This window comes from Gavialis gangeticus, unplaced genomic scaffold (genome assembly GCF_001723915.1).
Source record: "Gavialis gangeticus isolate Ggan-Ray unplaced genomic scaffold, GavGan_comp1, whole genome shotgun sequence".
NCBI classification, from domain to species: Eukaryota; Metazoa; Chordata; order Crocodylia; family Gavialidae; genus Gavialis; species Gavialis gangeticus.
Window position 1 is genome coordinate 16,331,359 of NW_017729025.1, and position 657 is coordinate 16,332,015.

The following is a 657-nucleotide window of genomic DNA, read 5'->3' on the forward strand; positions in this document are numbered from 1 at the left end:
TTTTTTTTTTTTTTTTTTTTTGCAACTGCTATAGTCACAACTGAGTTATATAACTGCTAAGTCAAACTTTTTTTTAAGGCACTTCAGAAATGGAGACAATACAAACATTAGACCTGTCTGGTTATTTTTTCTAGCATGAAAAACTTTTCTTATTACCCGATTACCTTTTATGATGATGGAGGAGCTAAACATTTACACATTCCACTTTCACAAAAAGTGTTACTAGGAATAAAGTGCTGTTTGTGATACTAAGTACTGCCAGCATGCTTTTGACAGAAAAACAGTTTCATAGTTTCTAGGGTCGGAAGGGACCTGAGTAGATCATCTAGTCCGACCCCCTGCCATGGCAGGAAAGAGTACTGGGGTCAAACGACCCCAGCAAGGTGTACATCTAGCCTCCTCTTAAAGACCCCCAGGGTAGGAGCCAGCACCACTTCTCTTGGAAGTTGGTTCCAGATCCTTGCCGCCCCGACAGTGAAGTCGTGCCTCCTGATGTCTAATCTGAATCTACCCTCTGCCAGCTTGTGACCGTTACTCCTGGTCACTCCTGGCAGTGCTCAGGGGAACAGGGACTCCCCCAGTGCCTGCTGGTCCCCTCTGACTAGTTTGTAAATGGCCACTAGATCCCCCCTCAGCCTTCTCTTGTGGAGGCTGAAC

The 657-nt window shown here is 45.2% G+C and overlaps 1 protein-coding gene across 4 annotated transcripts in view; it reads right to left on the minus strand.

Moving 5' to 3' along the window:
• The window catches only part of PPP2R5E (protein phosphatase 2 regulatory subunit B'epsilon), a 135,564-nt gene that overhangs the window by 37,068 nt on the left and 97,839 nt on the right, over nt 1-657 (minus strand). The window lies entirely within an intron of this gene.